General features: G+C 43.2%; 1 protein-coding gene across 1 annotated transcript in view; it reads right to left on the reverse strand.

Annotated features, from left to right (window-relative positions):
- The window catches only part of LOC128298068 (protein eva-1), a 71,576-nt gene that overhangs the window by 23,452 nt on the left and 32,505 nt on the right, over nucleotides 1–15,619 (reverse strand). The gene's annotated exons all lie outside the window — the stretch shown is intronic.

Consider the following 15,619-nt stretch of genomic DNA (forward strand, 5'->3'; position numbering starts at 1 on the left):
AACAGGACAGCAAGAACTGTAGCAAAAAAACAACAAAAAATCACACAACAAGAATGTGCCGTTAAGATGCCAGGAACGTGCACTTTGAACGACAGCAACGTGCGGAAACTCGTACGGGCTCTCGCTGGCAGCGTTGTTTGCTTCCCGCTGTAACTGAAGTTGCGCTACACTGCAACCGAAACATTCCCAGCTTCATGGTGAAAAGTGTTTCAATTCCGTACACGATGTACTGCTCAACTGTAACTATACGGGATTCGTGCCGTATTTCCATCCTGCTTCGACACATTCCTTCCTCGATTTTGTAGTACATTTCCAAACAATACAAAAAAACAGGGACAAAACACGGTACACTTACACACGCGCACGATCGTGCGCCCGTAACGATTGTGTGGAATAAAAAGGATTTGAAACATTAGCTTTTATGCACCCGTACAGACTCATTCAATTTTCCAGCTCGCTTGCTTGGGTCCCGGATGTGGTTAGTTGATTTCGAGCCATTTTCCTTTCCGCTTTCAATTTTGCATCGCACCAGAAGCACACGACAGTGGGAAGAACGTCGTGAAGGCGATTATGTAAGGATAGTCGTCGAAAAATCCCAAGATGGTGTACGTTGAAGTGGGCGGTAACATAAAACTTGAAGTGTCAAGAAAATCGGAACCACTTTGCCCAAGCGTAGCTGGACGTAGCCGTAAACAGAGCGATAATAGAAAATAACACTATATTTTAGTTAACTTTACCTCTGTACTTCGGTGACGAAGGTGACAGTTGTCTTTTGTGGTGGGGAAAATTGCACTTCACTAGAAATATGTTGAATCGCTTAATCAGTAGACGACGAATGTGCCGATCCCTGGTACAGGTAAATGAATTGTTCAACAGGATTATAAGCCACCAGCGTGGAATGTTCATGCATGAAGCTTCTCATTAATTGCGCTAGATGTGCAATGCAATCATCACACGAGCAATCATTAAGACACCAGCGACGGAATGCAATTTAGAATGCAATTTCATGCAAAACATACAGGCAAGCTCTATTAGAATTGCATTACGGATGCAAATTGAATTTTGCTCCAAATTGAGAACAATTCCGCTTTGCCCTTGCCATTTGCCATCCTGCATCAAGCTCGTGTAAATTAGAAGATACTCAATTACAGTTAACAGGAGAATAAAACCCTTGTAAAATAGTCTTCAAACCACTAGCGATCGAATTCACCTGCTAGTTCCTTGATTGGCTAATGGCGGAGCAAGGATGAAACTGATGATCAGGAAGAAAAAATTGCAGCTCATCAATTTTAAATAAAGTTTTCGACGAAGCTTAGTATGGACTTTTTTGTTTTCGAAAGTAAATTATTAGCAAATTTACAGAAATTGCTCGTATAAGAAGACATTTCCCGAAAAGATTCCAATGTTGTCAGTTGAACTGGCAACCCCCGTAAATGGTCTCAACCTTATCACTGAAACACAAAAGCCTTAGCTCCTGCAGCTTAAAAATAGGGATACTGCCGAAATGACTGGATACAGTTTAAGAAAACCGAAATGAAGAAACCAAATTTGTGAAGGTGCAAACATTAAACGGAAGTAGACGACCAAAAAAACAAAATAATAGAAGAAGCAATAAAAAAACTAGCTAAAAGATATACAGAATAGAAGATGCAAGCATAAAGCAAAGGAGACACTTTTTAATTTGGAGAACAAATTCTCGAAAAGCATTGTTTAATGTACCTAACCGGCTGCAAATAGATAGAGTTAAACATAACTGACGAAGTAATAGCAAAAAGAAATCTATTCGATGCAGCGACGGATCAAACGGTAGGCGGAGTAAGCGATCGCCTAGGGCCTCGTCGTGTTGTGGGCCCCAAACAATTTGTGCCGATTTTTGGGAATTTAACAGCAGAGTAAATTTTTAGCAAGTTGGTAAAAAGGTAAAAAGTTGATCGAAGATATCTTCCTGGGTTATATATATAACATTTGTTTCTATATAATTAATAAAACGCAAAGAAGAATATCGACTTTGTGACTTTAAAGTATAAACGAAATTGCACCAGGACCAGGACACTAATTTTCCCGTTAATCTAGAAAAATTTCTTCGAAAACTACCAGTTTTCGAATGTATAGTACCAGGAGAGCATCCACGAAAGAGGTAGCACCTTGTACCGCAATTTTGGTTGAAAACCGCCGAAAGGTATGCAATGTTTATACACTAACTTTCCCGTTGATGGAGAAAAATTTCTTCGAAAACTACCAGTTTCCGAATGTATAGTACCAGGAGAGCATCCACGGAAGAGGTAGCTCCTGGTACTGCGCCGTAAGGTATGCAACGTTTATAAACGAACTTTGCAACCAACTTGCAATGCAATGCGCCGTAAGGTATGCAATGTTTATACACTAACTTTGCAACCAACTTACAATGCAAGTTTGGTGCATGCAAGTAACTTGCAAGATGGCGCCCAACTTCGTACTTGCATGCAACAAACTTGCATGCAAACTTGCATGCAAGTTTTTGCATGCAATTTCTTGCATGAAAACTTGCATGCAAGTTTGCATGCAAGATTGCATGCAAGATTGCATGCAAACTTGCATGCAAGATCGCATGCAAACTTGCATGCAAGTTCTTGTATACAATATTGCATGCAATCTTGCATGCAAGTTCTTGTATACAATATTGCATGCAAGATTGCATGCAAACTTGCATGCAAGATTGCATGCAAACTTGCATGAAAGTTTGTATGTAAGAAATTGCATGCAAAAACTTGCATACAAGTTTGCATGCAATCTTGGATGCAAGTTTGTTGCACGCAAGTACGAAGTTGGGCGCCATCTTGCAAGTTTCTTGCATGCACCAAACTTGCATTGCAAGTTGGTTGCAAAGTTAGTGTATAAACATTGCATACCTTACGGCGCATTGCATTGCAAGTTGGTTGCAAAGTTAGTGTATAAACATTGCATACCTTACGGCGCATTGCATTGCAAGTTGGTTGCAAAGTTCGTGTATAAACGTTGCATACCTTACGGCGCAGTACCAGGAGCTACCTCTTCCGTGGATGCTCTCCTGGTACTATACATTCGGAAACTGGTAGTTTTCGAAGAAATTTTTCTCCATCAACGGGAAAGTTAGTGTTTAAATATTGCATACTTTTCGGCGGTTTTCAACCAAAATTGCGGTACAAGGTGCTACCTCTTTCGTGGATGCTCTCCTGGTACTATACATTCGGAAACTGGTAGTTTTTGAACAATTTTTTCTCGATTAACGGGAAAGTTAGTGTTTAAACATCACATATCTTTCGGCGGTTTTCGAGCAAAATTGCTGTACAAGGTGCTACCTCTTCCGTGGATGCTTTCCTGGTATCGGAAATCTGAAAATAGCTGGTTTGTATGAAATTTCGTACCAACCGACGGGAAGTTTTAGCGTGATGTAGGATGCTTTCCGTTTCATCCATCTTCCTTACACTAGCGATCGCTCTCACGAGTTTGATAGTATGCATTGCAATAGTGATGGGCAAATTTATTCCACACTGCAGGTGCCACCTCTTGAAAAACATGTTTTTCTGGTATCGCAAATCTGAAAACAATTGTGTTGTGCATGGTCTTAAACATCAACATGAGTAAAACAGGTTTCTACGAAATTTGTCTGATTGTTACCATAAAGCAAACCGATTGAAAACTGTACCTTGGGCGAAATATCGTAGAAGGCGTTGGACTTCTCAGGATTCGTAAATGTACGTAAATCGTAAAAAATGTGCTCCAAGTAGTGGCGTTATGGTTCTCTGTAGCGCATACAAACGTTTATGTATAGACTAGCTTACTAGGCCTGTTTACAGGGCTACGCAACAGAACTCTGAGGAGTACGCAAAGGAGCTTTCTTTCCGAGACTTTGCTGGTGTTGCTAAATCATGTTTTAAGTACACCTCCCTAACACGGATAATGTCGTAGCTACATTATAGGCTACCCTTGAAAAATTCCGCTCTGGGCCTCCAAGGGGATTGATCCTCCACTGATTCGATGTCATTTGCGTCTGATTTTTCATCGTTATTTTCAATTGCATCACAGAGCAACGAACGTTGCATTTTGCTGGCACTGTTTCAAAATCTCAACTCACTCGCCCACAAATCTCTTTCATGCAAGTTTTGCTCGTAAAACCGATTGATTGTAGCACGGGAGCGGTGTTATAAAATGAATTGACTCCTGCTCAGATTGTGTTGGGTTCCATGGCAACCGACTTCACCAGCCGCGGCAAGTGTGTAGCGAGCGTTAAATCGAAACGTTCATCTTTCTTGTTCACGTCATGGCAGGCGGAACGGTGGATATGTTGTCGTTGCTCAGTTTTAACTGCACAAAAAACCCGTTACGCCACACGTTGACGACACGGTGACGAAATTTAGCAATACTCCGGTGTCCCCACCTTGCAACTCTAACCCGTCGTCCATCATCACCCCGAGACCGACCGAAATCCCGCATCCCCGTTTGACAATCGGTCACCGTTGGAGGGGCGGTGGAAGGCAAAAGGGAACCATGCGCTCTCATGTGGCCCATATCAAATTGAACACAAGCCAGCGGCGCTTTGAAGTGAGACAAAAAGGCGGCAAAACACTAGCCGTCGGAGCAGGTAGACGGAGCGTAGAGAGATCCTTAAATTTAACAACCTTTCGAGGTTCGCGATCCCTCATCCGGGTGAGGTTCGTTTTCGCTTTTTTTTAATGCTGTTTTGGAGCAACCCGATGCGACCCGCGTACGAAGCACATTAATCTTCTTCAGCACACACAGCACAACCATCGCCACGATGGCTTGGGATAGCTGACACAGGATTGCTGCAATCCTTCGTTACTTTGCATCGCTGGGGTTTCGTTGACACCCGGAGCCCGAAAACGCCCGTCACCGTCAGAGTTCCCGATTTCGTTTCAACGAAAACCGCCTGACTGATGCCCTTTTCCAAGCGACAGGACCCGGTCGGAGGATGCTGGCCTGGAGAAGAGTGAAGCGCACACAAACTTCCAATGGTTTGAAAGAAAGGTTGGGTGCAGTTAAGAAACAGGTCGCCTTTAGTGGCCCATAGCAACCGAGAAACGTAAGATAAAAGTGTCACATTTGCTGATAGTTACATAATTCATGGCGTATGGTCTGGGGTTTGCCAAAAGCTCCCACCGTGTGTGGGAGTGTGTGCCTGTGTGTGTGTGCGAATCTGCTGTTAGTAAATCTTGGAATTGGCTCAGTTGACATCGTCCCATTTCATTTCTTTTACATTTCGTTGCGCTCATCATGCCTCGCTTACTTCGTCAAGTGGTTGAAGGTTGCGTATCGATCTCGTGACAGTTCGGGGAATGTGGAAAGCCGAAAAGCACCTTCAAATACTCTTTACGTACTAAAAAGGCAAGAAGGAGTTCCTATGAAATAAGAGTAATATTCCGTATGGTGATGTCATCAGCAGGAACAATGTTTAATTTATTAGTATCAAGAGAAGGTTGTTTAAGGTGTTTTTAACGAGAAGTGACTAAAGTGAGCAATCCAAAAATAACTGCCATTATTCCAAGAAACTAGAACAAGGAAAGCTTAACAAGTATACGCGTAGAGGATTGCACATAATTGATTTCCATCCGGAAGTGGTCGGCCATACAACCTTCTGGCCGTCATAATTTAACGAAATAAAAAGACGGCTGATCGAGAAAATTGGAAAGCTTCAATCTATAAATATTCTACTTGAACTAGGAGAATGATGCAAAAGCTCAAGAAGTCAAAATCCCTGCGAGGTAACCTTGAATGTTCGATTAGACAAAATGAAAATAGAAGAAAATCGGCTTACATGTAGTTTGTGCCTTTTTTTTAGAACTTTCAATCAGCAACGAGGAAGCATTTTCTTGGAAGTACCTAAATACTTTGTAATGACAATCTTTGCTGGTTTCACACACGTGGCGAGGTAAGAGTGAGAGTTTTGTTCCGACATGTGCTTTAGATGCAGCAAGTCTGAATGCACCGAGTGCTACAACACATTTCTCAAAATTGCACCATTCTCAAGTTAACACTCCAACACCATCGCAGCGCAATCTGTGCCCAATGTGCAGGGACCATTTCAACGCCCCTTGTTAAAAAAGAGGAAACCCGGAAACGGAAGCGGAAAAACAAAGTGACCCAGGACAAGGTTTGGCCCGAGAATAATGTTTCCCCGCCATGAGGAATGTCCCCCTCCCTGGCTACAGTGTTGGAGTCTGCATCTGGACAAATGGAAAGTTTTATTGTGCGGGATACATACGTCCAACATACTGCACAGAGTTTGCCTTCAAGGCCAAGACCAAAGTGAAGGGTATAATAGCACGGCAAGGCGTACTGGCGTCATTCGCTCATTCGGTGAAACGGTGTATATACATATGTGGGTGTGGGTGTGGAAAACACTAAACAGTCATTTATATGCATGAAATATGTAGCATTGTCCTATAAAAATGTAAAAAATATCCAACATCGTAAACTTGCTTACTCCCTGTTTCTTTTTGCTGTGAAGTGACTCCTCCTGGAACGGCAATGAAGTTGCCTACAAAGCCACAACCCACACTCGTGCCGCTTAGCACATACACACATAAATTGCATTCCAAACATGTTGGTGGTAGTAAGCAAAAAAGAAACAGCAAGCAAGGGAGACAGGGAGAGAAAGAGAACGTGAAACGGCTAAGCTTTCCCTGTACGTTGCTTACTCCTGCTGGGACAATATCTTTCGCTTTACCAAAGCCAGCCAAAGCCTCCCAAAATGACGCATGAAAATGAAGATGAAATAAAATTGCACAATACCGAAAGGAGTGTGTCTCTCGCAACTGAATCGGAAGCAAACGGGATCGTATGTGAATCCAAATGTGATGTGGTCGATGACGGCGCTGAGACATGAAGCGTAAGGAATTCCTCGGCGTTTTGAGCATTTTTTTCCCCACCTCCCGTGGCTGATCATACTTCTCGGCTCCATTACACCAACCGGAGCGGTAGTTCATTAGATGTACGATAGATAGCGAATGGTTTTTGGGCAGCAACTCGAGGAAAGCCATTTGGGCGAACAATAAAATTGACATTAGAATAAAACGAAGCACAGCAGCAGATGTGGAAAGTGCTGCCTTTATATCCTGCAGCATAGGCCGGTATCGTTTTGGCGTAGACTCTTCGTTTAACTGCGGCCGTAGCCGTAGCTTTTCCACATGTGATGATAGACGTTTAGCAGAGGAAAAATATGAACGCAACACAGCACGACACATCCGCATGGCCGGTCTTTTTTTTGCTGCTGCTGCCGCTGTTGTTGAGCCTGTCCATCTCCGGTGCGATACAGTTGGCAGCCTCTGTCGAGCGGGCACGTCACTTACAAGTGATATCGTTGGTCATTTTCAAATATCTTTTCAGCATTCATCATACTGTTTTCACCTCAATGGAGCATCGGTGGTGTGTGTTTGGCGCACCCAGCTGGAAGTCACAGCCGAAATCCATCCGGAGATCCTTTTCATTTTGCGATTGCAAGAGAGAGCGAGAGAGGAGCTTTAAAGAGGGTGACAGCGGCAGAGCGGGGCGGGTAAAAAATGTGCCCCGTAATGCGGTGGTCAGTTTGAAGAGGGTTCACTTCTGGACGATGGGTTTGATCTGCAAAATGAAACAACTTGACGCGCGCTCCGGACCTGGGCTGGGCCTGCTTTATGGACTGTTCGACTGTATTATTTGCGCTTGAATAAAACATTAATGTAAGCTGCAGTGTGCTTCATGATTGGTGAAAGTGTGCAATCGGGTTCGATTTCCGCCCAATTGCAACTGGACGGGCGCAATGATACCGTAGGAGGGTACGAAGTGAGACGAGATAAGATCGAAGCACTTGTGATCCGTTTCGCCGTAAAAAAAAGCCGTAATAAAGGGCATAAATAAACCTCATGCACACAGGCAATGATATGTTGGCGCCACATCGGCAGCTCCACATTGTGCTGTGGCAGACATCAAACTAATTGTCCCAACCTGTTACAACGCAAACGTCTGCGTGATTGCAAAACGATCCACAATCACTCAACGCTGCACGTAGGGAAAGCAGCAAAACGAAGGTTCTGCAAAGTGGAACATCACCGATTTGGTAAATTGCAAGAGTTTGCCGACATTTTTCGTTGTTGCTTTGTTTTGTTTTGCTGCTTGTATGTCTCTTCTAGCATCAAACGTACAATAAAAGCTTACGATCGTTGCCTTTGCTCAACAAATACGTGTCCTTGGGGGCCAGTATCGTCCTTCCGGCAGGCGTTATGCGCTACACTCGCCCCGAAACGTGCCGTGTACGTGAGTGAATGACCGAGGTGTGCAGTAGTTCTGTTCAGTGTTATTCAAAAAGCTGTGTGTTTATTTTTTTTTTTTCGTTACCTCCCACAAAAGAGAAAAAGCTTTCGCCTTGAGTGCAATCAAGCGTTGCAAAAATGGGTTGTTGGGGTAGGAGGAAGGCACAAAACCGGGCACCGGAATGGGAATGGTTGCGATGAAAAATTCAATATTCTCACTTGTTTCACGCCCAGCAGCGGTCGCGTTATGCCACGTCGGGCCATCCTGAAGCCTGACAAGCAAGAGCAATGCTTGCGGTGCTCGAATGTCTCGGACGCGAAGCGAAACGTTCTGTAATGTTTTATTTTGCAACGGAACGCGAAATGGGAAACAAAAAATGACAAAAGGAACAACAATATAATAATGTTGCGCTAGGATATGTGTGTTTGCCTTGGGAAGGGTTTTTGTTGTGGTGTGATAAGCGTCGAATGGACGACGCAACAACGCCTTCCACAATATTGCTTCCGCACAAGGGAAACACGGCTACCATCTCGTTTATTCCAACTTCCTTTACGTGGCTGTGGACAGTGAATGGTGAGAATGCCATTTTTTTTCTTTATGTCGCTCAAGCTTTTTTCAATTATAAACTTTAATTATTACAATAAAAATTACGCAAAGTGCTGCATTGCATTTTGCAAATATCATTCACCACACCCGGAACATTACCATTCCTTCGCATTTCCAATTTAGCAAAAGCATTTCCCCCTTCTGCGGGAGGTGAGTTGCAATTCCGGTACGAAGCTTGCTACGAAACACCGCCAAAATGCCCCAGTGACAGATTGACCAACAAACAGCACAATGCTTCGCTCGCTCATCACAATCCGTCATGGTTAGCACGAACACACGCGTTTGTTTTACTTGCACTGCATCTAGCACTTTGAAACAGCGAAAAAGAAAAGCAGGCGATGCTACTTGGATGGAAAACTTGTTCTTTTGTTAGCCACACCGTATCCACTTTTCGCGTATGATGTGTTTCTCTCCTACACCGCTCAAGGACGAACACTCGGGACGTGTCTTGCAAGCGTCAGCAAAGCGATGTGAATGGACGCCGTACGCCGGTGCAGCGGTGTGCGATTTGCGCTTTTGCTACAACCCACATGCGGAGTATATGAACGATCTTACCACACCGTACATTGTGCAATCATCTTCCCATCGTTCGTGATACTCATTGAGATGAGATGCTAGACATGGTCGATAACGGTGAAGAAGAAAAAAAACTCGCCTCACCTACGCTTACTAGCGAAGGGGAACCAGTTTAATGTATTGTGTATCTGTGAGGAAAAAACCAGCTTCCCATTCGTTTGTCCCCGAAGACGCTTTTTAATGCACGTGAAACGGAAGAAAATTCAAATAGGCACACGAAGTCTGGGTAGGCAATCCCCTGAGCGCGTTCCATGAAGTTGCGCAGTGCATTGGTGTGGGCTTTAGGGTATTGGCGTGTGTGTGTGTGTGTGCTTGTGTCATCTGCACTGGAGCTGAGGTTTGGTAATCGAGCTCAGGAAGATCGCTCAAGAGAGATAGATCGCAGCGATAGTAGTGGGTTGAAGCGTACAGGCCACCAATGCAGCTGTACGACGCACCTAAACACCAGAGCAGCAACATTTAGAAATCGCTCCACTCTACCAACCGCCCGAGCGAACGAACGGGATGTACGTCCGGAGCGAATGAATCCCGTCGCTTGGGCCGGAGCGTTAATACCGAAAAGGATTCTAATTTAATCAGAGTAATGAATTCCATTTTTGTGCTGCCCCATTTTTCCCAGCCCAGGTTGCTGCCGCACGATGCCAACCCTCCGAACAGTAGCATCCTCAGCCGAACTTACGGGCGCCCCCCCCTACACGGTCGGAAGCGCTGCCTGCCGGGGGTTTTGTCCGGAGCTCACAGGCACCAAACGTTTAATTAACATTATTGCGCCCCGGTGTTATTTTCCGAACTGCGCGCAACGGAATGAGCTGTTTATACGAGAATGGATTTTCTATGAGCAGGGAACATCGGAACATGCGGCGGTGGAAACGGGCCCCGGGGGAAAGGGCAATGCAATGCCACGGCTAGTTTTCCAAACGGTGCCGAGAGTGGAAAATGATGGTAACTGTCGCTTTAGCCCAAAGCGGAAGAAACGGTTGGTGGGTGGGGCAGGGCGAGAGGGCGAGGATGGCACAAAAGCTCAAGAGCCGCGGTCGTCGGGGTCGTCTTGCCTTTGATAGCTTGTGGCTTTTGCCGGCATGCGAAGGCTCCGGGTTTTCCGGGCGGAAATTCCGGGCGGTTCGGGCCGTTGGGTATTTTCACGTTCCTGTGGCCTATTTCTTCGCCATCTCGCAAGCTATCTAGCTTATCACGTGCAGTACGGAATTGTGCCCTTCTCCCGTGCCCTCTATACGAGCAGAATTCTTGCTGGCGTGGGAGTGGAATGAGAGGTGAAATTGAAGCAAATGGTGAAATGAAACCGGGAGGAACGGTAAAAAGCAAAAAAAAATGAATTTGCAACGTCCACAACTAATGAAAGTAATGCTCGGTGAGCAAAGTTGGGAACCGGGTATTTGAGGTGAAAAGTTTTCCCTCAGCAGTGAGCGTTGGTGCTTCGTGCACTCGGGACGATCGGGGACTTGGGCAATGTGGGTATGCAAGTGTCGGTCCGATTTCGCCCCGACAGATGATAATCAATTTTCTAATTTACAATCAATAAACTGCCAGGAGTGGGCACATGAAGTGGAGTTTGTATGAGCACCCAGCCGAGGGTACTGCTGCACGGGCGAGTGGGTGTTATTAAATATTTTCTGGGCACGGGAAAATAGCTAATTTCGTTAATCAGGTAAGCTTAGATTTCATCTGAGTTCATTATTAGGTTCCGTTAAAAATAGCAACTCGCACCGGTAATACTAATGTCCTTCTTAAGGTTTTTGTTTGTTGTTTTTCTCACTCGCCGCATCGTGTTTGAAATAAACTTTTTTTTAAACAATTAATTCGCTTATATTAGAATTCAATTCAACACCGATGCTGCGGTAAAATCGTTTGCATGGAGTTGAAGCTAAAGAGTACTTCGGGCATAAACTAGCGATTGAACTGTTTAAAGTTCTATCAAGTGGAAAACTGCGCATCAGTCGGGCCCAGAGACGATGAGCAGTATGAAATATTCATTCACCCACTATTGGAGCTATCTCCCACCATATCCCTCTTTTCTCCTCGGCCCGGCCTCATCCTGCCGAAACGATGGTACAACACTTCAAAGTATCAATGATGGTTCCGTGTTTCAGCGCACACTTCAAAAAGAATAATCTCCCACTCGGGGCTGCTACGCTTCAGTTTGGCGAACTGACACTTGACGAAGGTCCTTCGTCGCTTCGCGCTCAATCGCACGAACTCACGTTCAATGGCCTGCCTGAGCACGGCCCGGGTACATTTCAGTCACGCAAATTTCAAATCATTCGGCTACAAGTGACTTTAATGACTTGGCTGACGAGACTCATTAGGGGAATAATTACTTTAATAGATTGAAAAGGTAATTGACTTAAAATTATCAGCTAGACGACGATGGTACTCGACCGGGGCACGCCGAAGCTTTGACACGGCACTTGTCTTTTATATTAACAGTAGGTGCAAGATGAGCAGCAACTTATTGAAAGTTTCTAAGTACTGCCATTCTTGAATTGAGATTTTATACAATAATAAATGTAATTTTACTCTTTGTTATTTTATGTTACTTTACAACAAAATAGAAAACACACAACAACTCAAATATGCTCCAATAAATAACAAATTTGTTTTGGGAAACATCCGACTAAGTGACAGGTTGAAACGGTTCCCCAATCTCTTTACTGCCCATGAACTCATCAATGCAGAACATTTTTCGAGCAACAAGCACGGCATGGGCCAAAATCTATGGTTAGACAGCAGATCACACCGACGTTAGCGAATGATGGGATGGGCAGCATAATAAATCGTACTCTCGCAGGAGCTACCTGCGAATAAGTTACAAGGTACGGTAATGAAATTATACATTGTACACGGTCAGGTGCAGAATGATGCCACGTTAGGTGCGGACCGAAAAGAGCGATGAAAGAAAACATATTGTTGGTGTCGTTAAAGAAAACTGAACGACTAAAGATTTGGTAAAACTAGATATTATCCTGCTTCGTTGCTTAACTCGCGTGAAATCATTTGCGAAATTTTGTTCGCTCATTTTGTTTCTTTTCACTCACGAAAAAATGTCGAGTTCATTGACAATGACTATGAAGTCATTGTCCACTCATTTTAAAATTGGATGAAAGTTTGTTGATAATAAAAATAAAATCAATTCCCATAAAACGCCTTCCAGCTCATAATTCTCTTCTCCACTCCCAGAAGCAGGAAAAGTTTTTGATAAATTACACCAAACGCACATCCTTCCGGTGACTTTTCGTTTCATCGGTCGAGTGGCGGTTGTATCTAAACGTGCCGGTCAGCCACGGGTCGACGGTGAGTGAGTGACTGGGCAAACGACAAGCTATAAATTTATTAATTGAATTGAGGTACCCGTTGTGGTTATTAATATTTTATAGTTCATTTAAAATGCTCTGCAGTATATTTCCAGCGCTGGTGAACCGCAGCACGAGAACTTATGAATTTTCGGAAGCTGGGAAAGCACACTCGACGGGAGGCACTGCGTGTACAAAATGGTGCCAGGCTCGTAACGCTTGACGGCCAGGTAGGCGGAAGGTGACGGTTTTTTGTGGAGCATAAAAACAAGCGCCCGGTTCCTGTTGGAAATTCGATGCGGAATCTATTTGTACGGCACAATTGTTGGGCTTAGCAGAGCGGTATCGATAGCTTGCTGCATTAGCATATTGCTTTAGCACAAGGCTTGCGATAAGCGGAACGAATATGCTGTTTGTTAAGCAGCCATTTTTCGTGCCAACACATTTGCTCGTGTGAAATGATATGATATGCGTGATGAAAGCGTCTGGCAGCGTGAATGCGGCCTGCATGCGTGCCACCGAAACAGCATGTCACTTTTTACAGGATTTTACGATGTGAAATGTCCGCCCGTTTATGAACCGTCCTATCATGATGTGCCATAAAAGGAGCGGTGGGAAATTTGATCAAAGTTTCAGTGACCCAAAAGGTTGTTGTGTGTTTCAGTGCGAGAAAAGAGAAGGATGGACCGAGAAAGGGTAGTTACCGTACGGAATCAAAAAAGAAAAGGATGGAAAAAGTGTTGGACGCATCATATCGTCAAGGGTATAAGTATTTTAGGAAGATTTTTACTGACATTCTCGACGATTGTGTGTATAACAGGTTCTACGCTCGTTTGTGACCCTTTTACACTAGTGTATGTGTGTTTCTCGCTCTGTTTGTGTGTGTGTGTGTTCTTTTATGAGCTTGGCTGTTGTTTGACGGAGGACGATAAACAAAACCATCTGGCTGTAAAACACTAAATGAAAATCTGTTTGGTGTGATTGCCAAGATTATTTAATTTAGCGAAGTGCAAAAGGGGGTACGATTGACGCTTTGCTGTAACCTCTAAAGAAATCATTCATCTAGCCAGCGATTAAAGCGACCCATTAATCCGAGCAAAACTGTGGGCTTGCGGTGGTTTTGTCGGAGAGCAAGAAGAGAAATATGAATAACAATCTGTCTCACTGTTCCATGGCATGCTCAATCATTAAAATCGATATGAATATTCACCGCCGTGACGCGTTCGAAAACTGTCCTAAAATCAATTGCGAAAGCTTTGTTTTGCATTTGGTTGTTTAGCAAATTGATGTAACATTGCAACTCACAAAGTGATAGTGACAAAATTCCTTCATTTGTGTAGCAACTTTGTAAACGCCAACACACGTTGATTCTGACAAATTACTAGCGAACGAAAAAAAGGCAAAGAATGGAACAGGCGTCGCCTAACAGAAACGTTGAAAATATGGCCCTCACATCCATTTTCAATCACAACGGAAGGTGACAAACGGGTGAGGGAACGTAATGAAAGAAATTCCTTCTATTAGACGCGCACTGCTGCTGACAGATGTTCTCAATTTCGGAAGTTATCACAGTTCGATCGATTTGCCAGCCGCTAGAGCTGGAGGAAAGAAATAAATTGTTCCTGCATGGACAGCACGTGGCGACACTGTCTCACGGGAAGTAGCTAGATTGCCTCAGTAGTGAACTTTAAACGTGTGTCGTTAAGCCAGTGTACCACCATAATGGCGTTGGATTGAACTTCTGCTATCTCCCATAATTCATTGTGAAGCAAGGTGAGGAAGTTTTATCTGACGACTAATGTCTCACGACTAACTCCATTCTGGTTAACATTAGTTCGAAAATCGTCAAAAATGAATCACTGAACATATATGTATTTACTCAATAAAAAATATCGATAATATAACATTCTGCTCACATAAGAAGTTTTGTGGTACATTCTTTCTCTTTTTTGCGAATAAACGTTAAGTTGGTTGGTGTTTTTCTTATTATCAATTTCTACATTCAATATCCAATATTCATTTGTTTTATCCTACATGTAGTGGTTTAGAACCTGTTCGTTAACAGAGATACTGGTACGAAAAGGACCGGTCTAAAATTCCATATGGAACAATCACATAACAAGGATTGATTCTATGACTTTGAAGATAATCTTTAAAAAAATAATTTAAAAGAATTTAAAAATAATTTGTTTGACCATTGCAATAACCATTTGTAGAATGAATGGAGACGCCTGGTATGTTTTATGCCTTCGTCTCATGGAGACGCCTGGTCATCTTGTGGAGGAGCTTGGTGATAATCATAAAGATTTTATACAAAAACAAAAATTTCTATTTAAAAATGTCGCACCGTAAGTTAAGTAAATATTAGCGAAATAAATAAACATACTGCAAATTGTTAGAGATAAGCATTCACCTTTGATGTCACCTGAAATATTGTTTTGGTATAGCTACAAGCTTCGCTTTGAAATATTTAATCTTATTTCTTATTGAAAATAAGTGCTCTTCACCGTATTGTATTAGTATTAAACTTCTTTTTAATTTCTTAATTAATTAATTTTTTTTTAATTTTAATTAATTAAGCCAATTTAAAACTCTTTTTTACGCAAAAAGTAAAAACTAGAATCGCCGAATATATGTTGTGTTTTCTGTGAGTTCGTTTTTATGTGAATAATTGTAAAAGCAACGGATGTTCTGGCTACTAAGCGTCATTGCACCACCCCTCTATCCTAGTACATGCTCTCTGAAATCAGGCAGAGTACAGTTGAAATAAATGTCTTCCGACCGAGAAGGTGTACTTCAACACAAACACAGTAATCATTCATCATTTATGGTCTACTCACAAAGGACCAAAACGATAGTTAAGA

This window comes from Anopheles moucheti, chromosome 2 (genome assembly GCF_943734755.1).
Source record: "Anopheles moucheti chromosome 2, idAnoMoucSN_F20_07, whole genome shotgun sequence".
NCBI lineage: Eukaryota > Metazoa > Arthropoda > Insecta > Diptera > Culicidae > Anopheles > Anopheles moucheti.